The 25,774-nt window shown below is 43.8% G+C and overlaps 1 long non-coding RNA gene across 1 annotated transcript in view; it reads left to right on the forward strand.

The window, feature by feature from the left end:
• Positions 1–25,774, forward strand: part of LOC132531064 (uncharacterized) — a 371,620-nt gene that overhangs the window by 257,175 nt on the left and 88,671 nt on the right. Inside the window, exon 3 of the long non-coding RNA XR_009544003.1 lies at positions 14,534–14,678. This is a non-coding gene — a long non-coding RNA (uncharacterized LOC132531064). The remainder of the gene's footprint in view (positions 1–14,533; positions 14,679–25,774) is intronic.

Here is a 25,774-nt window from a genome sequence, read left to right on the forward strand (position 1 = left end):
TTTTAAAATGTCTTTATAAGTTAGAGCAGTTTTTTTTGTTGTTTTAATCAAACCTGAGAATTTTAAAAAATCAATTAAAAGCCTACATGGACTATGTATTAGTTTGCTAGGGTTTCCATAACACAATATCAGAGATTGGGCAGCTTAAACAACAGAAATTTATTTTCTCACAGTTCTGGAGAGCAGAGGTCCAAGATCAAGGTGTCAGCAGGGTTGGTTTCTCCTGAGGCCTCCCTCTTTGGCCTGCAATGATTGCCTTTTGCTGTGTCCTCCTGTGGCCTTTTCTCTGTGTCCTCTTCTTATGAGGACACCTATCTTATGAGATTAGGGCCCCATCCTTATGACTACATTTAATGTTAATTACCTCTGTCAGAGCCCAGTGTTGAAAGATTAGGGCTTCAACACATGCATTTTGTGCGGACACAATTCAGTCTATAACTGACTGAGATAATCGAAATAAATTTTATAAATATTTTGGTCTAAATTTTAAGGGGATGTGAAGATATGACAGGATTGTTATCAGACGTCTGAAGCTTTGCTACCCGAAGCCTTCTGTCTGTCTGGCAATCTCTTCCCTTCTGTAGTAGATACTGGTTTATATTATGTATTCAGAAATAGTCAATCACATGAGTGATACCTGCTGTGCCTTTTCCATCAGAGATTAAGGTCATTCATTGCCCATTGGGAACACTAAGTCAAAGAAAACACATTTCCAAGACAACAAGGAATGACCTGCAGGTAACAGTAACCCCACCCCTCAGAACCTGACGAGGGGCGAGTACTGTTTCGAGTGTGTGTGGAGAGAGGAGAGTGAATCATCCTTTACAGACTACGGTCTGTAACCGCGTTTGCAAATCAAAGGAGTTCTGGACAGGGGCAAGGGTCTCATTTGCAGCTTTTTAACGAGGTATGAATAATGGCAAAGCAATTCTATAGTGGACGGGGACATGAGATAGAGGTTTAGTTACTGACTGAGCTTGTCTTAGGCGTGGTGCCGTTGGTTTTGTTTATTAAGAAATTAAACAAAGCTGTGAAAGCACCTTTTTGAAACTCACGTGCGTCATCCACCATAGTGAATGCAGTTATAGCTTTTGAGATGCTCTGGGGAAGAAATGAAAATCTGCACAAACTGAAGGACTGCAGGAGCAGAGGTGCTGTGGAGCTCACAAGCCAGCATCTGTCCGAGGCACTCATGTCTGTCCCTGCATCTGGAGGCTGCAGAATCCAGCCAGGCACGCGTGTTGCTAAAATCCTCAAGCCTCAAGTGGAGACACGCTGTGTGGTCTCCTTCTCCTCATTTGTTATTGTCACAAAACCACCCTGCAGTTGACCATAGTTCACTGCAGCTGGTGGCCCTCAGGAAGGGCCAGGAACAGGAAGAGCAAGAGTTATGGGAGATGGTAGCATATTGATTATGTGTAATGTTAGTTTGGAGTCCAGTCAAACTGTTTGGAAATATATCAGCTTTTAAACGTACACCTTACCTTCTCTGCCTGGATTCCGGTAATATCCAACTTTTTACTGAAGTATAGTTGATGTACAACACGATAAAGTTACAGGTGCGCGATACAGCAATGCACAATTTTTAAGAGTTATATGTCAACAATATCCAACTTTTAAAACTCAAGGAGTTAATTTCTTCATAGATCTACATGTACTCTTATGCATCATGCAGTGGAAATGGTAGACAAAACAGAGGACTCTTAAAGGGGGACCAGATCACCATCACAGAGATGCGTCCTCGAATCACAGCCATACACCAGGGTTCATTGGAACCACTTATTCCCTTAGCGTTGTGGTTTAGAAAAGCTAATTACCTTGAATTTATGGGCTGGAAGGAGCAGAAGGAACTTAACCACAGAAAAGCACTGTCAGCCTCACCTGGTTTCAGGACTGAAGGGTGTTTCCAGAACGGGACTGTTGATGAGGGACCCAGACTCTGGGAAGTCTTGCCTTTTTTAGTCATGTTTAGTGGGTTAAATCCTTTCTGTGACCCTGATGAACCCAGAATCCCAGAATTTCTGAGTTGCAATTTCTTGCTGTTTATAATTGTGTAAACCCTTAAAATTTATATAGCAAATTCCCTCTTAGTAAAATAACTGGACCCAATCTGTTCTGAAAGGGTTAATCAAACTCTAAAATGGCGAGAATTCTTTCCATATTTATATAGGGGACTATACTCTTTACCACAGTATTACTATTCATTACTACTGGAGGTCTAGTCTGGTCCTGGACCACCCCAGAATATCTTAATGATGAATACAATGAATAAATGCACAGCAGGTCCCAGAGACGTACACATGAGTCTTGCTCTAAGAACAGCTGACCTGGAAATTCATTTAACCGCTATTAGGTTGGACAAAAATTCTGAGCAACGGATCTTCTAAGAGCCTCCTTTGAATTGTGTTTGAAAACAGTTGAGAGATGCCTCCCAGAAATAAGAAACCTGGAAATGTCTTAGGATACAGCTTCAAAACAAAGTTCTTCCTGGGTATATATCTATTATTCGAAGCGATATATCTATCTATCTATATCTCAACTGTTATATGTATACAACTTATATGTATAAAACTTAACTGCTGAACATGAGGGGATCAGAATGTGCCACCCCAAAACAGGCCACCACTTTGGCGTGAAGGTTATTTTGAGCTGAAGATAACTGAGAATCAACAGATGCAGGAAGAGTCCTCTGCCTGCCCTCATGCCCCGATGCAGGGCATAGCTTTCCCTTGATGAGGACGTGGTTTATATAAACAGATCTTACTAAAATAATTTGCACCCTTCATCCGTTCTCCCATATATTTCCTAGTCACTTCCATATGATTTATCATCCCTTAAAGCCCAAGCCCCCCCACTTGTTTTTTGTCAAAATGGTATATAAGACCCTGAATACAGCCACTTCCTCGAGTTTCACTTCTTTTCTGTGAACTCCCAGGCACGTAAATATTAACAATTGTGTGCCTTTTCTCCTGTTCATCTCTTTTCTTAGTTTAATTTGGAGGCTCCCAAGCAATAACCCAAGAGTGTGGAGGAAAAGTTTTTCCTTCCCAACAACAGCCTCTGGTAAATCGGAGTCTAGGGAGCCTGCCTACAAGATCCCAGGCCTAGGTTGACATTTGCACTGACACCCTCAGAGTGTTTCACTGACCGAAATTTTCCAAGAAGACAGGAAAACCAGCTCACGTTTTTTGAGTGCCCACTTCTCGTCAATCACTGTGTTCCTAAATGTACCAAAGCCTTCACAATAGGTCTCATTTTACAAAGTAGGTCTTCCTTTCTTAGTTTACACGTGAGGAGATGGAAGCTTAGAGAGTCTCACGAAATTGCTGAAGGACACCCAGGCTTCCCTTTCTGCTTAGCTCCTGCTCTTTCTGTGGCCCCTCTTGTCCCCGTGACATACAAATATTGTCTTAAATTATACTATTAAAACTAAAACACTCCCAAGCCAAGTTCCTGCAGAATCTTCTCTTGGTTTGCATTTCGGCACCATGAGTTTTTAATGCAACCGAAAAGTCTTCCATCTGCTTTCATTTAAGAAGCTGACTATCCTGTACTATGAATTTACATATCTGTTCCCTCTGTGATTTCATAACTTCCTAGTGAATAATGCATTAAGCTTGTGCAGTCTCCTGTGACTGCCGGATGAAACTCGCGATGCTGCCTTCATGTCCATTTCTCCTGTGATAGTGAGGGATATCCTATCCCCCATCCCCCCTCCAGAACAAATTTCTGGCTGGTGAAATTAAAAAAAGAACACTCTCCAAAATTCACAGTACTTTCACACTGCTTGTCACAGCCGACAGACACCTGCCCGCCCGGCTATTAACTTTCTGCCACGGAACAGCAGTTCCATATATCCAGTTCTTTCTTGAATTATTTTTCCCCTGGGATAAGGTTTCTTGATAATAGTTGAAGACATAAGGACACACGAATCTTAGGTGCACTTGTGTGCGTTGATTTCTCTGCTAATCAATCCCATTTCTGGCATTTCACCGTACAGCATATGCTTCTGTCTCAGAAATCTCTACAATTAAGGGGAACATACCTCTTCAAGAAGACATGACACATAAAACCTCACTTACTTAAATTTTTTATTTTATTTATTTTTGGTACGCGGGCCTCTCACTACTGTGGCCTCTCCCGTTGCGGAGCACAGGCTCCGGACGCGCAGGCTCAGCGGCCATGGCTCACGGGCCCAGCCGCTCCGCGGCATGTGGGATCTTCCCGGACTGGGGCACGAACCCGTGTCCCCTGCATCGGCCACTGCGCCACCAGGGAAGCCCTCACTTACTTAAATTTTATCCACATAGCCAAAATATATTTTGGTTTAATTAGAGCTCCTTTGAAGGGTAGTAATAGATGTTAATTTAGCTGTATTTTTAGCTGCGGGTCATCATTAAATGTAACAGAATTTGGGAGAACTAACCAGCTTCAAGGAAAGAGTTTGGCATTGAAATGGTTCAGAGTTTCTATTGCATCAAGGTTGAGTATTCATGGCAGGTGGAGTGAGCCTGGGGATGCACTGAGACCCAAGCAAGGGGCAAGATCTGTGGGAACAGGTGCTGAGACAGGCCTGGCTGAAAGCACACGTTCAATGGGACGGCAAAGGCCTGGATTCTCCATGTGAGGCTCAGTTACAGCTCAGGCCATGGATTCTCCGAGATCAGACAGTGGAGGATGCTGCCCAGTCAGTGCAACAGAAGACATCGGAAAAAATACAACCACACGCCGGTGTTCAGGGTCTGTCACTGTAGGTGAAAAGCACGTGGGGGGTGTGTGTGTGTGTGACGTGTAGCGTGTGCTGTGTGCATGTGCATATGTAGGGGTGGTTTGGATATATGCACACGTAGTGTGTGGTGTGCACCTGTTAGTGAGGGAATCGTGTGTGAGGTGTGCATATGTGTGCGTGGTGGTGTGTGTGTAGTGTGTGGCGTGTAGTGTGGTGTGCATGAGTGTGTGTGTGGTATGTTGTGTGGAGTATATGTGTGTGAGTGTGGGGTATGCATGGGGTGTGTGTGTGTGTGTGTGTGTGAGAGAGAGAGAGAGAGAGAGAGAGGGAGAGAGAACGCCACCTTTAGAACTGGGCTAGTGAAGTGTCTGTATTTTAGGGCACCTTCGTTAAAATGTCTAAGTCACTGAAGTGTCCGGGACAGGCTATGGCTGGCAGTGCCAGTGGGCTAAGGCATTTCAAATTTGAAAAGAGACCGTGCCCCCATTTCTCCCCCTTGGGAGACTATCTCTTGCATAGGGTGAGCCAGATGCCCTCTGGGACTACACGTACGGGGTCATCTCAGAACCTTGTATCCAGCTTCTGATTCTAGGAGGTGGCCTGGTACACAGATTATTGTCACTGGTCAGGCAACATGTCTTTCACGGGATTGCATGATATTGGGCTGTTAAAATGGTGCTGACATGCCAACTTCGGGTGAGCCCAGTTGTCTCCGTGTCCAGGAAGCCCATCAAAGAGGTTGCCAGGGGCCCTGCACTTCAGTGGCAGCCCCGGTGTGTGAGATTTTCAAAGGTTGAAAAGGAAGACCTACGGGATGGGGATATTTGAGTAAGATCAGGAGGAAGCGACGGAGTAGATTATTCCAATATCTTGGGCAGAATGTCCAGGCAGAAGATAAAAACAGTGCAAATGTCCTGAGGCGGGAGGATGCTTGGTGTATCTGAGTAAAAGCAGAGGCCAGCACAGCTGAGCAGGAGGAAGGAGGGACTTGGCCGCAGAGGGGACCGAGAGGCGGAGGAGGGGCCGGATCATTCAGGTCATTGTACTCTGAAGGAGCTGGGGAGGAATTTGGGGGCTTTGAGCAGAGGATTAATTTAATGTGACAACTTTTAAAGGGTGTTTTGAGGCCTATGGTTGTAAGAGATCTAAGGTGGGAACAGACATCTATTGCAATAATTCACGTAAGGAAGGGTAATGGCCCAGAGCTGGGTGATAGTGGAGGGTCTGATGAGACATTGTCAGACTGGACGTTCGTGACAGCAAAGCCAATTGTGTTTCGATGGGTGGGAGATGGACAGGAAAGTTTTTGCTGCTCCAGAAACGTATTTATTAGGCAAGCCACTGCATTTCCTCATTAGTCAGGTGTGGGCTAGGTTAGGACTGTTCCCAGCTGGTTTAGTGGTTCTGTAAATTTAGGCTTGATTTTTATTAAGCATTCATAAATCAAACAATAATTAAGTGCTTATTGTGTGACAGGAAGTGTCCATATGCTGGGGCTCTAGAATAAAACAAGGCAGGAAAATTCTCAGGACAGAGCAGTTTGGTGGAAGAACCAAGAACAATAAGAGAATATAAGACCGAGGTGTAAACAGCTGCCGTCGAGCAGACTGGGGCAGCAACGAACAGGCGCAAGGGGCCCTCGGGGCATGCGCACCACGGCGCCTGGACCACGCCCTCCTCCCTCGCGCTTCGGCCCCGCCCACGTAGCTGCAAGAGGCCCTACGATTCCAGGTCCTGGATTTCAGTCCGATGAGGTAAGGGAAAATCACTATTTAAAACGAAAACAGACAGAGAATTTGCAGCCCGTTTTCACAGGGAGTAGGATGTCTGCCTGCTTTGGAAGTTGCCAGATACAGGTCACCGACCCTGTCAATTCTACCATTTCAAGAAAAGCCTATTCAACCTGAAATCTGGAGCTAATTTATACATTTGGGATGGAGAAAATATCCTTATATGCACTAGAATAACTCCTCAGTAAGATAACGTCACTGCAAATGTTTCCAGAGGATAAAATTAAGACCAGAAGCCCAGTTCTTGTCTTCCTGACAGTTCATCAGACTTACGGTGTTACCACAGGACTGGCTCAGGGCTAGTTAATTAGTGCGGAATATTTGGAGAGATGGATACACGCAAGTCCCACGTGGTGCAACTGCTCTCTCCACCGACACCTCTGAGTTTCTATTCGCTGAGACAAGAGTGAGTACCTCACACGGAGGTTGACTATGGCAGGAGGAGGAACCGGGTCTCACAGGGCAGCTGAGTGTCCCCTCCTGACATGATTGCCGTGTCCCAGAGCTTCCCAGGGCCACCAGGAGAACCAAGGTCTCTGGGACCTGTTACTTAGACAATCACAGCTGCTCTCACGGACCGGTGTCAGAGGGGCTTTTGAAAGGAACATTGGATCAGAAAAAGGGAAGACAGCGACTTCCTAATGGACTAAATGCTGGAGCCGAGGGCAAACGCTCTCTGATGCTGCATCACTTCCATCGCCTCTGTCCTCACGAGATCAATGCTGCATGTCATGTTTCTTAATGAGGGGTTCAAACCGGCTCTGCTTCTGCTAGCTCAGCCGGAGCTCCCCACCCGGCCCCTGGGACCCCACTGTGTGCCGGTCACTGGGCATGCTCAGAAGACAGGACATTAGGGCACGCTGCCTGGAGAAAGCCCAGACCTCCGAGGCAGCGTATGTTTTTTCACTGCATCGCGCTGGGCTGCTGGACTCGTGAAGTTGCACATCCTCTTGCCCTTGCCTGCTCCGTGGGGAGATGCAGCGATGTCTCTGCAAAACAGACCTAGAAGCAAAATGCATGAAATAAAAAGAGCGAGCGAGATGCATTTGCCCGAGGCTAGAACAGAGCAGACACGCTCCGTGAAGGTGTCTGCTTCTGCATCGGGCAGCTGTCTGTTCAGCACCAAGTAATCACCTGACATTTTTATGCTGTGGTCACTTATGCCCGTGTGCTCGTCGGGGTTTCCTGAAAGAGCCAGGGACAGCAGGAGGTAAGAGAAACGAAAACAAGGGGCAGGAAAAATGAAACAAGTCTCAGGAAGCTACAGCAGGAACGTCCAGAAGGAAGATGCTCAAGATGGGGAAATCACGTTAAAGTAGAAGTTGTCTCTTTCTGCCCTGACCGCAGAGCTGCTGGTTTCCCCTGCGCGCCTGCGTGCACACACGCGCACACACAGCAAAACAACGTGCCACGTTAACCCCATTCAGTTGTCTGCAGCACTCGTGCATTTTAACGGAGGTCACTTGCTTGTCTGCAAGTTCAGGAACGTTGATTAGCATAATCAAACTCTCATGCACAGACAGCCTGAAAAAAGATAATAAAAACAGCACCTATTTCTTAATTGGAGAAGATAGTGCTGTGAGGGCAAAAAATAAACACTGTGCCTGTGACGGGTTTTGTGGGGCAGGAGGAAGGATGTGTTAGCTGTGAAGCTTTCTCTAGACCTTGGAAGTCACGGGTGGGGAGTTCAAGTATTAGCTCTTTGAACATGGGAGACGTCTATTCCGTCATGTTTCCAAGACAGAGATGTGAACATTTTCAGTGCTTGACTGTTGTTTGTTGTGTGCGTGTGTGTGTGTCCTTTATCAACACTTAGTAGTATTTTAGGGGAAGGGGGCAAACAGTGTTCAACATGGCACTCTGACTCTACTTCACTTAGAAATCTGGAAGTGTTTTTCTCAAATAGATTTTGTTTTCTGCAATGAATCTTTTCTTATCATCAGTGCAATTTCAGAGCTTCACTGGAAAGCCTTCACAGAAAAGGAAGCAGCGTCACACCAGGACTGTTGCGTGGTCTTCTCTGTTGAGTGATGGCCGAGTGACTTAAGGCTGAGAGTTGGGGTCTCCGTCTTACCTTCCTTATTCTGCCCTTCAGAATGGAAAGTGGCGGTTATGAGTTCCGTGTGCAATGCACATGTCTGCCTTTGTATCTGTGGCCCAGCCTTACCTACATCCACCCACCTCCGTCTTCAGGGGGTAAATCCACCAAACGATGGCTTCTCAGGCCCATTTTCTAATGTTCCCCAACTCAGGAAATAGGAAGAGAGGGTGACACATTTTCCAGTCAGAGAGCTAAGGCTTCTGTTCTACCAACACCGATCACCAAAGTTCCTCTTGAAATTCATGTAATGGGCTAGGCTTTTTCTACCCTTCATATTTACAACATTGGTGACATGAGTCTGAACATGAACAGTGATTCTCAGTGAGGAGGTGGGCAAGACTTCACCCCCATGGTCAGGAGGTTTCAGAGCCACCTGGATGGCATTTCCTAAATTACACATCCTTTTACTGAAATGTTCATGTATTTCCTTGAGGCTACATCTCAGCCCTCCCCTCCCCAGGAAACAATCACTGTCTTCTTGGGAGCTATGCGTACTGGTGACGAGTGGTCCCCCCTCAGATAATAGACCCATGAGCAGTGAATACACACAAATGTCTCTGGAGTAGCAACCCCTGTGATTACATACAAGGCATTTAATGCTATAAATATGATTTAAACAACTTGTTTTCTTCATCAATAATGTGGCAATAATGATGTGTAACTTATAGGATTACTGCATTAAATGATACACTAAATATAGCGTGTTTGGCATGTAATGTGGTCAATACACATTAGCTATTTTTTTTTTTTTAGGAGAAAAGATGGAAACCCACAAATGTAAAAGAGCGTTGGGGTATATCATCTAGTTCAGGTCAGCAAATATTTACCAATTAAGTGACAGGTACTAGGGATACAAAGGTAAGATTTTGCTCACTTTTTCAAGGTTCTTGCATTCCGTGGGAGAGACCCTTGCACGGAAGGGTGGTCATAACTGAGTGTTACGTGGCACACGGGCTGCTAGAGGTATGCATAGGGTGCCCAGTAGCAAGAGGAGATGGGAATAATTCAGCTGGGGTGGAACTGTGGGTTTAGGAAAGATTTCTAGGTAGAGACAACATTTACTTCTGGTGTTAAAGCAGGTTGGAGGCTGAGTATTAAGGGGAGAGAGTTTGAACATCACATTGAAAGGAGACAAAACAGGCAGGCACACACTAGTATTGTACTCTTTTTAAAAAGAATTTATTGGAGTAGAGTTGATTTACAATACTGTGTTACTTTCAGGTGTACAGAAAAGTGATTCAGTATACATATATATATATATATATATATATTCATTCTTCTTCATATTCTTTACCCATATTTATTACAGAATACTGAGTAGAAATCCCTGTGCTGTATAGTAGTTCCTTGTTGGCTATCAATTTTATATATAGTGGTATGTGTGTGTTAATCCCAAGCTCCTAATTTATCCCGCCCCCAACGTTTCCCCTTTGGTAACCATAAGTTTATTTTTGAAATCTGTGAGTGTGTTTCTGTTTTGTAAATAAGTTCATTTGTATCATATTTTTAAAATTAGATTCCACATATAAGTGATATCATGTGATATTTGTCTTTCTCTGTCTGACTTACTTCACTTAGTATGATCATCTCCAGGTCCATCCATGTTGCTGCAAATGGTATTATTTTGTTCTTTTTTATGGCTGAGTAATATTCCATTGTATATATGCACCATATCTTCTTTATCCATTCCTCTGTCAATGGACATTGTTTTTGTTTTGACCTGTGGTTTGAAGACTCAGGAGGCCAGCGTTTGTGAAGGGCGTAGAAGACCTTGTGGAGAGGAACTATTTTAACTGGAGAACCAGGAATCTGCATTTCGAGAACAAAGTGTGAAGGCTTTGCTAGCCTCTTTTTTTGCATTTAGCGCCTTAACATCGTCATATTTTCTCTGACGTCAAGTTGTCATCCTCAGTAATTTGGGGGAAACTCCTTTGCGAAAGCACCTTAAATGTCATCACCTTTTGAGTCCTTTGGAGCTACTCCATATTCCCGTTCTGAGTTTCCACAATCTCTTCCGTGACCTCATCTTTCACTTTCCTGCTCTGCACTTGTGTGTCTCCGTCTTCCCCATTTCAATTCCGTGTACCCAGCCAGGTAACCCCTGTCCAGGTTTCATTTGCCTCTCCTCCTCTGGGTTGTAGCTGAGCCTTGTACTCATTGCCAGAGTAACGTCGTTGATTTTCTCACCACTTCTCCACAGTTTCCTACTGTTTGTTCCTTGCCGACCGTCAACCCTATATAATGCACACAGCCTACTTTCTTTGATGCTAGAATTCAAGGCACTGATGGTTGAAGGCACTAAACTATCCGTTGGATTTGCCACAGATGTACCGTGTGGTCCATTATTCTGCCAATATTTAACGCTGTGCATGATAAAATTTTACTTTTCTACTAATCTTATTTGACTGAAGATCTTCGTTTTTATCACTAGCTGAAAACCCATCAAAACATTTCTTAGTGGAAGCTGACAAAATCCTTGTACATCTGTTCACTGTCTTAACTTTAAGCCTATGTTAAATACATCTGCTCCCAATTTGCTAAGAGCCTTCATCCATTCCGGTGGATTCTTCCCTCTTTGCTGACCCCTGTCCTTTGCTACTTCCCACATACATATATAAGTATGTTCAAATGTCTTTTATTTATTTTATTTATTTATTTATTTATTTGCGTTACACGGGCCTCTCACTGCTGTGGCCTCTCCCGTTGAGGAGCACAGGCTCCGGACGTGCAGGCTCAGCGGCCATGGCTCACGGGCCCAGCCTCTCCGCGGCACGTGGGATCTTCCCGGACCGGGGCACGAACCCGTGTCCCCTGCATCGGCAGGCGGACTCTCAACCACTGCGCCACCAGGGAAGCCCCAAATGTCTTTTATCTTAAATACACACACCTCCCTGTACCCCGATCGTGCTGAAGCCATCCCAAGCTATGTGTACTCTTCCAGCCTTTGCTCATGTGTCTCCCTTTGCCTGAAATTCAATCCCCTGCGTCATCTGGGTATTACATCATCAATCATTTGAGATGCTGTCTCTTAGGTGAAGACTGTTTTTCCCCTCACTACTGGCGAGGTCAGGTGCTCCCACTGCATCCTCCCATAGCCCCTTGGGTTCGCCTCCACGGTAACCCCTCTTTCCTAAGTGTTTGCTTGGTTCACCTCCACGATAGCCGCTCTTTCCTAAGTGTTTGCTTTTGTGCGTATTCCAGTCTCCGAGCTGCTCCTCAGCTAACACGGTGTCTGCTGTCTACCCGTCATTGTCTAAAATAGCATAGCAAGACTCAGTGGAGTGGAGGAGTGATGAATGCATACACGAATGAACCACAGGGCTGCTTACCTGTGCCCTCCCCCCCCCAAAGGCCTAAGTTCTTTGTTGAAAAGCCACAGGGGGAAGCACCAAGAAAGCGGTCCTTTTTTTCCCTTTCTTGCAAGAAGTAAGGAAATTGATTACATTAGCAGTAGGTTACAGTATAAGGACAAGCTACATATATATACACGCATACATCATCAATTTGGGAGCACTTACACTGCCACGTATGTCACGAGTTTGAGAGAAGATTCGTCACCAGATTGAGAGAAAAAGCAACATCACCAACCTGGGAGAATTTGCATCACCAGGTTGGGAAAACAAGGAACATATAAAGAGATAGCGCATACATCACCAACTTAAGAGCACTTCATCCGGATGCAAGCAATGCTGAGAAGTCCCTGGAACAGCAATCTGGAATCCCAACTGGGAAGGTCCCGGGCGGTGCGTCCACTCCACGGGTGAGACTTCAGAGTGTCGCCCCAAGGAATCCTGCTTTTTCGCCAAGCCGCAAGCTGGTAATCACCGGCTTACGTGCGAATGTGCGGCTCTGGCTATTAAGTTAAATGCTTGTGTTTCTAATCATAAGTCTCAGAACGTTCGCGGATCCCTGGGAACTGGCCAGATTCCCAGGGCCCAGGAAGCTTCGCGACTAACTCCCCTTGCTGGTTCTCAAGACCTGCTGGACTTACTCCCTTCTTTGTGAGTTGAGAAGAGCGGTCCTTTTGCAAAGGCTCTGGAGCAAGTGTTTCTCGACAGAGGCCGTAGGGTTCGGGCTGAGGAGGTTGGTTTCGCGTAGCTATTGTACTCTCCTCTCTGGCCTGTTACCTGTTCGCTCTAGCTGATGGGGAAGCATGAGGCTGCAAACTGAGCACGACTGTCAGCTTCAGTGATTTCAGAAAAGACTTCCTTCTTACTAAGCAATCTGTGTTTTTAATAATAACACAAGTACATTTTATATGTGTGAGTGGCACAAAGTCTGCGGTTACTAAAGGTGGTTTTAGCTGTACCCTATAACCACATTTGGAAAGAGGACAAAAAGCCATAATGATATCACAGCTGGGAAGCTTTCACCTTCTTATTTGAGACCTCAGTAGCAAAGTGGAGCTCGGAGAACTTACGTATGTTTCCAGGAAGAATGAAATGATGTTTAGCCTCGAAAAAATGTATCTTAGAACACTTTGAGAATTCAAGGACCCAAATAGATACTCACTAGCAGAAAGAATCTTGAGAAGCAGTTATGCTGCTTAAAAAGTAGAAAACCCTGGATTATAGTATGCAATAAGTTGGAGAGTAAGTTTAAAATTTTTAGGGTAATAAAAAGCCGATGTAGCTGCAGTTTGCACATGTCCAGGCTTTGTTTTCTGGATAGTGAGGTAATATCATCGTACCACAAAGCACAGGAAAGACCACAACAAAACTTCTGCATCAGGGGACACAAGAGATCTGGGGACCCATAACCAAAAAAGAGGGATGATTTGCAACATGAATATAAATTTTTAAAGCCCCAAACTGTGTATTGGGCAGTTAACTAAATACCCAAGGCATATATGATTATTTCTGTCAGTGTTTAATGCCAGGAAAATATTCACAGAGGTCAACAGAGAATTTTAGCCATGAAAAATTAATGATACATATTTTTACATGACATAGCCTCTGAGGCTTTCGTAATATTGAGGAATTAGTAATCTGGGTAAGCAACGATATATTTCTAACCACCCTTTTTTGTTGTTGTTGCGGTACGCGGGGCTCTCACTGCTGTGGCCTCCCCCGCTGCGGGGCACAGGCTCCGGGCGCGCAGGCTCAGCGGCCATGGCTCACGGGCCCAGCCGCTCCGCGGCATGTGGGATCTTCCCGGACCGGGGCACGAACCCGCGTCCCCTGCATCGGCAGGCGGACTCTCAACCACTGCGCCACCAGGGAAGCCCTAAGCTGCGATGTTTGATAGGTCAGGTGTATTAAATGCATTTCGCCTTAGGATATTTTCAACGTACGATGCGCTCATTGTGACATAAGCCTATCGGTCGAGGGAGATCCGTATTGTGGGGGTGACCTGAATGCCTGGAAGAGAACCAGCTGCCCACCAGAGTCAGCAGCCTATGGGGGTTAGATGAGGGGAAAGTAAAATTCTATTGTATTTGAGCCATTTGCGTTTTGAGTCTGTTTATTAGAACTGTCTAGCCTCCATTAACTAATACAAGTGACCTGGGGACATCCAGTTTGCATCACTGGAGGAAGGGAGAGTGCGTCATGGGGAAGAGTGATGAACATTTTAAACCCATTGAGTTGGGAACCAATTTTAAACACTGGATTTCCAGGACTTCTGATCCTGTCACACTTGAAAAAGTTTCTCTCTAGCAAAAGCTTGTGTCTGGACTTCAAAATTTAAAAAAAAAAAAAAAAAAGTTGCTAACCAGTCTACCTCTCTGAGACGTAACTGTTCCCAAACTCGGGTTCAGCCTTCAATTATCCCTTCCACACAGAAGCTTCCCTTCTCCGCCTTCGCCCAAACTTGCTATCAAAGAACCCTTGCCTTACTTCAATATTTCTAATTAACCTTATCTCAGCGTTTCCCTGGGTGGTTTAATCTGTTGCTCAAATATTCTTCTTACAGAAATACAGTTAACCTGTGGCCACACAGCAATGTGACTGAGCAACTGTTGCCTGGCCTGACAACCTGAGGCGAGACTTGTCTGGAACGGAACTCAGACGGAAGACCGCTTGTCTGGATGGTTTGCGTAAACGCTTTGCTCCCAGAGGTACGTGGACTGAGATTTTTCTTATACTCTTTCCTTTGCTCGCAGTACAGGAATTTAATGCCTGTCCTGATGCAGGTCTGTTTACCATCTCTCATAGGTTTAGACATTTAGATCAACAAGAAAAAATGGTACAAACAGCTTACTGCTCTTTTCAAAATCGAATAAACTGAATAATATTTTTATTCAAATAGTTAAAATGTTCCAGTGCATACACAGCAGAAAATGTGGTGCTTTAACTTTTGATAGAAATGAATTCATGCCGCGCTATTAAGATGTGTTTCCAAAGTAACCAATGTGCCGCAGTAACTTCACGAACACACAGCTTCTAATGATCTCCTGTAGAATAAGACTATGTATTCTTTCACTACTATGAGTTTTATTTAGGTGATGAGAGTAATTATTCTGGCTATCGTTAGATATGATCGTCCCATTTATTCTGGTATTCTTTGTTACTTTATTGAAATATCAAAAAAATTCTCCAGAAATGATCCAGAGAAGGGTAATAGCATCTCTGATGTATGTCTACCCATCAGTCAACAGCTGTGTACTGAGAGCTTTTTATGAGATGAACAGGAGGAGGATGTTTGAAGACCTCTGGGATGGATAATAGATACCACTTAGAGGTTCAGGCAGAAGCAGATTTAATACATAAATTAGATGCTTGTAAGAGAGTTGAGACGATGAAGTGATGAACGCTCCAGACTGAGCCTCCAGAATTTTACTACTAGAGAAATTCCGCAGACGGCCTTGCCAGTGGAGCCTCCGCCTCTGCCGCAAGCAGGGGTCGGGGGGCGTGGAGCTGCCCCGGCAGCCTCCAGGATGATACAGCCTTACCTGAGTCCCAGGTGCGGCTCCAGGGCCAGTTGTGCGCCTCATGTCCCAGCACTCACCTCCCCACTGTTCTGAATTGTGGTCCCTATGCAGGTACCTCTAACTGGGGAACCTAAACGTATCCAAAACACCTGGCCACAAGGACGTATGAGAAGTGTGGATTTTAGCTTTCAAGCCTTTGTGTAACAGGAAGGCACACTGACGAAAGCTGAAACGCGCGTGACCAGCCAAGTTACAAAGCTATTGTACGGAATAAAGGTAAGTTAACTGTCAATTGAAATAGAACATAATATAGGAAATACAGGTGCTGTGAAAACACATAAGGGCAGCATCAAAACCAGACTTGGAAGGATGGCTGGTGAAGACTTCCTCTTAGAAGTGGTAGCTGAGCTAAGCCCTGACAAAAGAGAAAACTGGGTGTGCCCGGTGAATGGACCTTTAGCTGGTCCCATCCACTCGCCGGTTAAGGGGCTCAGGCAGGAACCTTGAAAAGAGCTAGTTGAGCAGAAGCCAGATTGCATGGGTCTTTGTAAGCCAAGTTAAGGAGTTTGCTCCTTTTGCTAATAAAATGAAGCATTCAAGAATTTAAGAAAGGGAATGACATATGCAGATTTCCGTTTTAGAAAGTCCACGTTGACAGTGAAATTTTCCAAACGGATTGGAGAGAGGCAACCCCAGAGTTAGGAATACAGGTTGGTTGCAGAGGCTGGAAGTAGGTTCACAGAACTGATGATGGAAAGAGTGGACAGGTTTGAGAGCTGTTAATAACCAATGTTTGGTATTTGGTTTTAGGTTAGTTGAGAGAATAAGAGAGAGCATTTCTATCTATTTATCTATATAAAATATGTTATACTATAACTATAAAATTGTAACACATTACACTATCATAAAATTGTGTACTGTATTATACATAAATAATACTGTAATATATAGTAACGTATATTATAATAAGTCATGCTACAGTATACTTTTTTGGCAAGACAGTGCACGCCAGTGCCATTTACTGAAAAAGGCAGCACCAGACGTGACGTTTACGTGGGTACAATGACTTTATAAGGCTTATGGGGCACCCAAGCAGATATCCAAGGAGAAGTGGAATGGAAGCTCAGGAGAACGTTCTCGAGTGGCCGCAGAGATTCAGGAATTACCGTCGTATCAATGGCAGTTGTAGCAATAGGAGTGAATGGGTTGTGTAGGAAAGGCGGCAGAATAGGAAGAGAAGAGAGACTAGGATAGAACCCAGAAGAACAGAGATGGTGAAAGGACTGGAAAAAAGTAGAAATTCCTTTAATAAATGAGATGCAGGTAACCGAAAAAGGAAGAGGAAAAGCTGCAATTGTGGTAATGGACATTATGAGAATAAAACGTTTTAATGAGAGAGAAATAATGATTCAAATCTCCCGAGAGATTAAAAAACATGGTCCTTTGAGTTATCAACAAGGCAGCTCTTGGCAAGTTTGACGGGATAATGAGAGCAGAAATGGGTGTTCAGAGGGCTGAGGTGTGAGTGAAAAGAGGTGGCAACAGGACTTTTTGCCAATTATTTCGAGAGATTTGACAGAAAAGGGGAGAAAAGAATGAAGTAATTGGGGAGGTTAGGAGATGAAGGGGTTGTGTGTCATTTTATTTTAAGTTGAAAGAGACTTGAGAACATTTAAGTTTTATTGCAAAGTCGCCAATTGAGAACAATATATTGAAATTAAAAAAAGATTTCCTGCTGCAGTTCTGACATATCGAGAGCTTAGAAGTTGTCACTCCTACCCTTACAATAAGAAAAAATGAAACGAATTAGAAAGCAACGACTTTCTTGGATCCAACAAGAATTGAGATCTCAGGGCAGTCAACCTCCGCCCCCCGCCCCCTGCCCCAAGTCTGGAGAGATAGTTGGATCCAGAGTCCCAGTCAAGGTCTACTTACCTGGAACAGAAGCTGTTGGACCATAAACTGGTGGGAATACTTCCACGGCTGTTCTGCTGAATTGCCGGGCCTGCGTGTGGACTCGGGAAGTGAGAAGCTCACAGACCTCCATCTTGGGGGTCTCCCACACTTCCGTGGATTCTACCTCCAGGAACTTATCAGATTTTCATGGTGAAGGGCTGAGTAAGATCCCCTCCAGGCTTTGGCAGGAGGAGGAAGAGTTCTCCACAAGGACCTACTTTTGGGAAAAGACCTCACTGGAGCCTCACCTGCCCAGGGGATGGCATTTCTGACTCCAGACCTCTCTTCCTTCCCTTTCTCATCTCGGGTGGAGGGTGAGAGACACTTGTGAAGCCCACGGGACCAATTAAAATCTGAGATTCATTCATAATGGAGCAATTCCCCTCCCCACCCATTATCACCCCATCCACCATTCTCCAATATAAGAGTGGATTACAGCTGAAAAAGCTGCAAGATGCAGACTCAGCTAAGGAGGCCTTCTTACAGAAGCCCCCAAACGACACAGGAGATGAAAACAAGATGCTTAAGGAATTGGAAGACTCTTGCACCTACAACTAAAAATACATTAAGTACAGCCCAACTCTTATCCAGATTAACATAAAACCTCATAACAGAGGACTGTTCATCTCAGTTTCTAGCTGGCTTTTCACAACAACAGCAACAAAAGCAGAAGGCATGATAAAATGCAAGTAAAAGCAGAGACTAAAGAGACAAAACAAGCATCAGAACCGAACTCAGACATGAAACAAATGATCATGCAGGGAATTTTAGAATAACTATGATGAATATATTAAGGACTCTAATGGAAAAATTAGACAACATGTAAGACCAGATGGATAGCATTAAGCAGAGAGATAGAAGTCCTAAGACAGAATCAAAAGGAAATGCTAGAAATTAATGAGAGAAAAAAAGCTTGAAGATAGGTCAATAAGAATGTCCCCAAATGAGATGGAAAGGGGAAAAAGAATGAATAAAAATGGAACAGAGCACTCAAGAACTGTGGAGTACTTTCAAAAGGTATAACAAATATATAATTGTAATACCAGAAAGAGATGGAAGAAAGTGTGGAAGAAAAGAGACATTTGCAGTGATAATGGCCAAGAATTTTCCAAAATCAATGACAGACACCAAATCAGAGATCCAGGAATCCTGAATAGCACCAAGCAGGATAAATACCAAGAAGAAGGGACGGAGAGTAGATAGAATGATTTCTGGACATGGCGGTGGGTGTGAACCAGATTACAGGGGAGGTCCTAGACATGAGCGTCAGTGTCAGTTCCCATTGTATTGGGGTTGGAGGACAAGACCCATGTGGATCCAGGAGTCGTGCTTAGTGTTGAAAAGTCCAGGTGATATCAGCCTGAGGCTGGGGTTCCCCCCCGCTGCTCCCCTTCCTCCTCTTCCTCCTTCTTTGGTAGCAGAAATAATTCTGACTGTGTGGTCAGGCTTAGGAGAGAGAGAGGGAGTTTTCTGGTTCAAGAATTACGGTGAAGTTTTATTGAGTATTGAGGCTCCCTTTGAAGGAGAAAACTTCATATTCATCATTCTGTGATCGCTATTGCTGGATGTCCGAGGTCTGTCTACAGTTGGATGGAGACACAGGACTTCAGGATTCATCAAGGGAGTTCTCGTCGGTCAAACAGCCCAGGTAGTGGCAGAAATTCTGTGTGAAACTGTCTCTTCACTTGCCACCCCCGTCTGCCCTGACCCCAGCCTTGTCCTCCTGGGCCTTTAGCATGTGTGCTCCCTCCTTTCATCCCTCGTAGTATTTATTCATTCTTCTCATGCAACACAGTTTACAGGATCCAGTTGCTTCTCATATCCTTTAGGAGAACAAAATATGGTGTAAAAATAAATGTACAAATAAATCAATAATACGCATGATTTACAATAACACTTGCCCGACTTGCATGCCTTCCCTCTCCTTCTGTACTGTAACCGTGGTGGTGCGTATAAAGTAACCGCCTGTGGACGGATGTGGAAATGTTATTTTATCTTCTGGTGTTGCCCCTCATCGTGAAGCCAGTCTTCTCACGTTTGGTAGCCAGCTGAAAAGGGACCAATGTAATAAAGATCTAAGAAAGAAGACTTGCTTTGATACTTAGCGTCTAAGTTCAAAATAGGACTTACAGTGGGTGAGAATAGACTGGAAACGCAATGCAAATGTGTAGGACAGACACCCCACAGGTCACACACACACACACACACACACACACACACACACACACACACACAGAAAAAACCCAGTCCACCACTGAATAATCCAGCCAGGGGTGCAGGAGAGCATTTTGGGGGAGAAGAATGCAGTTGGAAGCAGTAGGGGTAGGTACCCTCCTATGCTCATATCTTGACATGAGAGAGCTGAACAGCAAAATAGAACGCTGCCCAGTGCTTCGGAGAACCTAGGAGGGCAGGGGACTTGCCATCCGCCCTGCAGACCGCAGGCTCACAAATGTGATCGTCTAGCCACCAAGGCACAGAGCAGCCGCCAAAGCCCCAGAGCTTCCCTGGCTCCTTGGGAAGCCAGGGATGGAAGACAATCTGTAAACTTCCCTGGGGCCTCAGCAGAGCCCTGAGCCAACTGAGAGACAGAAGTGTCTTACCAGGAGCTAAGACAGGGTCACCAGGTAGGAACATGAGAAAATGCATCACAAAATGTGGCGCGAATGGCCTGTCAGGGACACAGGAGCAAAACTCATTACAACTTGAAGTAAAGGCAATGCTGCCTCCCAGGGAAACAAGGCAGGGGTGGTGGAGGTCAGACAGGCTGCAGAGCCACCTGGAAGGAGCCCGCCTGCCCCTGAGCGTAGAGTTCAGGCTGGCGGAGGGAGCCCCTCAGGGCACCAGGGAGGGAAGTCAGGCTCTGGTGATCTAATCATGGAAGGAATATCCCCTAAACCCCGAGATGGTATATGAGTGAGAAGTCAGGCACTCAGAGGAGGGGGTTACGTGGGGAAGGGCCTGCAGCAGGAGGGTTCATTGGTTCCATCTTGGGAGCTGCAGGCCACATCCTTTCATTCTGTACTTCAGCTGGATCTAACGTGAGTTTGTAAATCACCGCATCATAAAATAAAAGCTGATGATCTAATTAATTGTTTTTATGCACTGGCGATAGCGTAACCATATGCTGTAGAAAGGCTTTCTTTTATGTAGAGACAGGTAACTGTCATTCTCGGGAATTACCAGTATTGAGTGACTGTCATCCTCGGGAATTACCAATACTGAGCGCCTTTCTTCTATCTTCCCTGCTGGCTTCGCACAGTCCTCGGAGCCGATCACGCTTCTGTCAGGATGCTTCCAGAAACAGCTAAACATGGATGGACCTAGAGATTGTCATACTGAGCGACGTAAGTCAGACAGAGCTAGACAAATATCATACGATATCACTTATATGTGGAATCTAAAAAAGGGTACAAATGAACTTATCTACAAAACAGAAAGAGAGTCACAGATGTAGAAAACAAACTTATGGTGACCAGGGTTTAACCGGAGCGGGGGGATAAATTGGGAGATGGGGACTGACATATACACACTGCCATATAGAAAAAGATAACTAATAAGGACCTACTGTACAGTACACGGAACTCTACTCAATACTCTGTAGTGACCTGTATGGGAAAAGAATCTAGAAGAGAGTGGATATATGTATATGCATAACTGATTCACGTTGCTGTACCCCTGAAACTAACACAACATTGTAAATCAACTGTATTCCAGTAAAAATTTAAAAACCAGCGAAACGACACAGCAAAAACCTTGCTTTCCTTTTCTTTAATAGGCAGCTCCTTCTCAGGACAGCATTTCAGAATTTCATGGCTCTTAAGTTTTCCTCAGTCTTCCTTTACCTGAGCTGATTCTTCACTTCTGCCTTTATGCGGTCAGGTTCAAATCTGCCCACAGTGTGATGATTAATGGCTACATAAAAGCGCAACCTGAGTGGGAATTTGCCTGAAAGCATTGTTCTGAGGTGGTTGCGAAACAAATCAGAATTGCCTTCAGGCCTCTTAGAGGGAGGATGGGTTAGGCCTGAGCAATGTTACCCTCACCTACCAGGTAAAAACCCCTTTATTTCAGGAAACTTGACTCTCATTAATTCTTAATTCTCTCCTCTCTCCCTTTCTTCCATTCACTCCTGCAGCTTTTGCTCTATTGGAAACATGCTTGTCTTCATTTGCTTATATCTTCCGGTCCCAGGAGCATAGTAGGTACATGCGTATTTGCTGTATGAATAAATGATGACTCTACCCATCCTTGATGACAGAGTCTTCTAATAATTTGTCACATCTACAAAGAAATTTGACACTTAGTCTAAAGGCAAACATGGCTAGTTAATAAAGATAATATCTGGCAGCACAGAAATATTATTAAATTAAAAATAAGCTTAGAATGATTTTTGTGATGAGTTACATTCTCGAAATTAGAATGCGTTTTGTAACTTCTCCTTTTCAACGACGTGAGCACTTTGGCTGAGTACCTCTAGTTCTGTTGAGTTTCGTTGCTACACATTGTTCTTTAGAGAGTTTTTAATTAGTTTTAATTTGGAAAAAGAACATTTTTGTGTTCTGTGATGAAAACTGTCAAAATAATATGAATAAAGAATATACTTCATTTGTACTCACATGGAAATTCATGATTACACTCATCTAATCTGTAAATAATTTTTCCCCTATGTCACCTTCTAATTATTTTGCACAAAGTTTTACTCATATTGGTAATGATTATGACACGTCACTTGCAAGTTTATTTGGCATCTTTACTGCGTGTTTTGCAGTGGACTCTCCTTCCCATCATATTAATTTATTTGGCGTAACAAAAGCATGTGGACGATTCCACCATCTTGTAACTTTGTGCTGTTGGGAGATTATTATGTAATGTATGTTATGAAAAATAATAACCTAATAATGTCTTAGGAGTTATTGCTGAAGGTCAGGGCACACTTTTGACAAAAGGGAACTTGGGAGAGGAGGTGGAGCCTTTTTTCTCTTCCTACTCTACTGACTTCCCTGCAATGCTGAAATTCATAAGGTGTCTTACAAGACTGTCCCGCGAGATTCGCAATCAGTTATTCTTGGTGTCAAGCAACGATCAGCTGGTAGCGTTGCCTTATATTTGCTCTCCCTCCTTCTCTGTCTCAGTCATCTTTGCTGTCCTTCTGCTTCCCCATAATTTCATTTCACAATATATTAGTAGCATATAAGCTTTTGTGCTTATATATATACAGAATTTTAAGAATAAATTTTCTAAATTGGTTCTGGGGTTTCTGGAATCTGATTAGATTTAAAGACACGACTCTATTTCCAGTAGTAATGAGAGCACCGATAGCTCATGGCATGGTCTGGCAACAGAGATACCAAGTATCACTGTTGGAGACTCTTAGTCAGACAGCCACAGGAAATGAGAATGTCATTGAACATGTATATGACACTTTTGAACATTTTTACCAAATTAACAAGTATAATGAGGTTGGCTAGTTACTCCTAAGGTCACTGGACAAAGTGGGGAAAGAAAGCGGTGGGGTGAGGTATTTGAATACCCAGCTCAAGTACCACAAAAATGACCTGAAAGCTGCTGGGCTGGGATTATTGAAAATCAAACTCAGAATCTCATCCTGCAAAAGGTTGAATTACAATGCTAGTTGAGAAACCCCTGCATTCTCTCTGTAGCCTCCAGGGCAGGCACAGAATTCAGCAAACATCCCTTGAACAAAATGAAATACGTGTTCGAGGCTATTCAAGTTTCCCTTTTTTTCCCTCCAGTCCCATTTGGCTGCTTCAAGTTTTGTTAGTTTCCTTTCCCCCCGACCTGGGGCTTTTCGGGACCTGCCTGATTCATACAGCTCCTGTCTACCACTGGCAAATGGCCCCGGATGGCAGGAGAGCTAGCAGCATCTCACTCACAGCTCCCCTGGGAAGGCTTCTCCTCTCTGGGATTGTATTTCATCTAGTCTTCTTCAATCCCGTCACTATCCCAAGCCTTTAAAATTAGACAATTTCTGTAAATTATCTGTTTTTTCCCTAAAGTTTGCAGAGGTGACCTTGCCTTGTGCAACCCACTCTAGGCTACCTAGAAGTGGAATCCTTCACTAAAACTTTTTTCTTAAGCTTTAACTAGATCAGGTCTCTGAATGCTGACTAGGAAAATAACTTTGGGGTACTATTAGCCTAGTTCTGAAAGCTTTCCTCTAAATATAACTTTCTTTTAAGTATTAAGGGCATCTATTAATAACCTATCTCTTCATTACCAAAATTATTAATTAGGTTTAGCCGGACAGATCCCTCTTTCCTGCTTTCTGCTGCTTCCATGCCAGTTTGGGCCTTTTATCATGGAAAACATACATGAAATAACTTCCTAACAACCCTTCTAGTCATTAACTTACGTCCCTTGTCGTCATGCGTTTTCAAACCCAGCTTTATATTTAGTTCAGCTGAAGACAGAAAGATTCATTAGGACACATTGGAGAAGAGAAAGATTTTTAGCCAAAAGAAAAGATGTTTCAATGTCGTATATTTTCCAACATTTCAAGAAATGTTCTTGGAAGCTGTCATACTGCTGAGTGCAAAATTTGGGGACCAATTGAAGGTAATCATGAGAAATAAAATTTCTGGTAATAATAATAATAATAGAGCTCTTAGGAGAAAGGAAACCTCCCAAAGAAGCCTTCACAAGATGCTGATTCTGCCACGAAATGAAGCTTTGCACTCCTTGTTACCAGAATTGTTCCCTGAGGGTTAAACTGTCCATGTCACATATGTGGCTTTGACTAGAGAGTTACACCAGTTAATCCCTAGGAATTTTTCCCATCTAATATTTTATGACTTAATTAGACACAGGGTAGTGCTAAAGAAAGACAAGGGATTGGACCAGTTGGTGGTGGGAAAGAAGGGAGCAGGGAGAAACAGAAGCCTCTTCAAAAATGCAGAGATTTGTTGAATATATAATACTTACATTTATAAATATATATTTCATGTTTATTTAATATATACAAATATGTGTGAATGCAGGTGTATGTATGTGTGCGTATGTATGAGCATGTATATAAACACACACATATATAACTGTACATATATACATACCTTATATTTTATTTTTATATGTAAAAGAGCTCGGGGTTTATACATTATTATGTAACCTGCTTTTCCCACTCAATACATAGTGTCTCCACGTCATTACATATTTTTCCATAACCTGATTTTAGTGGCCGTGAAATACTTTATTGTATTGAATTTGCCATAACTTATTAGACAAGCCTCCCTTAATTGGACATTTGGTTTATGTCTAATTTTTACTTTTTAAGGAAAGGTAAAAATTGATGGACTTTATAGAGATCTTTATCCATCCAGAAAGTTTGCTATTATAGTACAGAGTGTCATGTGCAAACGGCATTGCCCAAGTGGATAACAATGGAGTGTTTTTCACACCTCACTAGTAATTTTTTAAATAGATTATTTGAAAAAGGAATAATTCTTTTGAATAACATGTAAATGGCAGGCGCTGTGAGATCTGGTTCCCTCGAGACACACCAGACTGTGCACACGGTTGAGTGATTAAAGCATGCCACGCGATGACGCGATAGCCTATATGTTCCCTTCGGGAGGAAATGATACTCAGGGATGAAAAGTTTATGCTATTCTTCTACTCACTTAGCATTTACAAAAGCACTTGCTCTACGAAAAGATTTCTAAATGTAAATTATCTTACCTCATTCTCATGAAACTATATTATCACCAATGAAAACAGAGTTTCCTACAAACTTATTCCCCTGGCTTAACATGGCATGGAAGTTCTGATGAGTGAAAAGCTAAAAGCTAAAACTGTTCCTTTTTTGAGTTGGTGCTTCCCTAGTACCTGCATGATCTTCAGCAGTTTTGTTACTCTACAGATTCGATCACATAACCCTCCCTAAGACTGATTAGCAGAGCTAAGATTGTTCTAAAGAAATTAAGAATTGAATCATAACTACAGTGCAGAAACCCATTGTCTTACTTCCCATTTCTTACAAACAGAATCCGAGGCAGGAATTCTTGAGTAAGCAATTTTGGACAGGGGGAGTGAGAGAAGCAAGAGAGGAAGAATAAATGTTAGGAGAATATGCTGTTAGCTGGAGACAAGCCTCCCACTTAGCCTCCGAAAGGCTGTGCAGAATTGGTCCTACCTTGAGTCAAGGTCAAGCACTGGCAAGTGGCTTCTTTAGGGATGAGGGAGGGGACAGAAACATCACCAGTGAGGTGGTCCTAGTCAGCAGAAGAGGGCCTCCCAGAGCTATTAGCAGCCGCCAGCCCCCAAAGCTTACCTGGATGGGGTACCAAGAGCGCCTACTATGGTCCAAA

This window comes from Lagenorhynchus albirostris, chromosome 13 (assembly GCF_949774975.1).
Source record: "Lagenorhynchus albirostris chromosome 13, mLagAlb1.1, whole genome shotgun sequence".
In the NCBI taxonomy this organism is placed as follows: domain Eukaryota; kingdom Metazoa; phylum Chordata; class Mammalia; order Artiodactyla; family Delphinidae; genus Lagenorhynchus; species Lagenorhynchus albirostris.